Source organism: Brassica oleracea, chromosome C7, assembly GCF_000695525.1.
Source record: "Brassica oleracea var. oleracea cultivar TO1000 chromosome C7, BOL, whole genome shotgun sequence".
NCBI lineage: Eukaryota > Viridiplantae > Streptophyta > Magnoliopsida > Brassicales > Brassicaceae > Brassica > Brassica oleracea.
This window is the reverse complement of record NC_027754.1, coordinates 9,251,239-9,251,848: the sequence shown is the minus strand read 5'-3', so window position 1 is coordinate 9,251,848 and position 610 is coordinate 9,251,239.

Here is a 610-nt window from a genome sequence, read left to right as displayed (position 1 = left end):
GGCTTCACCATGAAGAAACTGACAGGCCTCGACAGGCTGATCTGGACTCGTGGACCTGAACTAACTCCGGACAGCACTTCCACTTGACCATCAAAGATACTGACTGCCTTGGACGGACTGATTTGGACAGAGCTTCCGCGTCACAATCGTAGAGAATCGTCGATTGGACCGAACTGGCCTTCGCGGTGGAGTATCGGTCTTCAGAATCGACCATACTCTAGATCGGCCACTTTCTTTCTCTCTCTCTCTCAGCCCACGTTTGGAGTGACTTCCCATCTTAACTGGTCTTCAGTTGGACAGAACCTTCCCTAGGCACTAACTCGAAATCAGTAGAGAACTGATCTCGAAAACTCTCTAAAACTCTCGAAATAGCTTAGAATCACTTGCTTTCTTTTTCTACTTCTCTCTCACATTTTTAACTTGGTTTGGACAGGTCTGGAAGTGAAGAAATGATCTGGGGTCGTGGGGTATTTATAGGAGACACCAGCCAATCAGCTTCAGGTTGGTGGCAGCCCGTGTGTCGCTTCGCATGGTTCCGGACGCATGCGCGGCGGAACCTCGTGCTCCACATGTCAGGGTGCATGTCCAGGACACATGCAGGACGCCACCA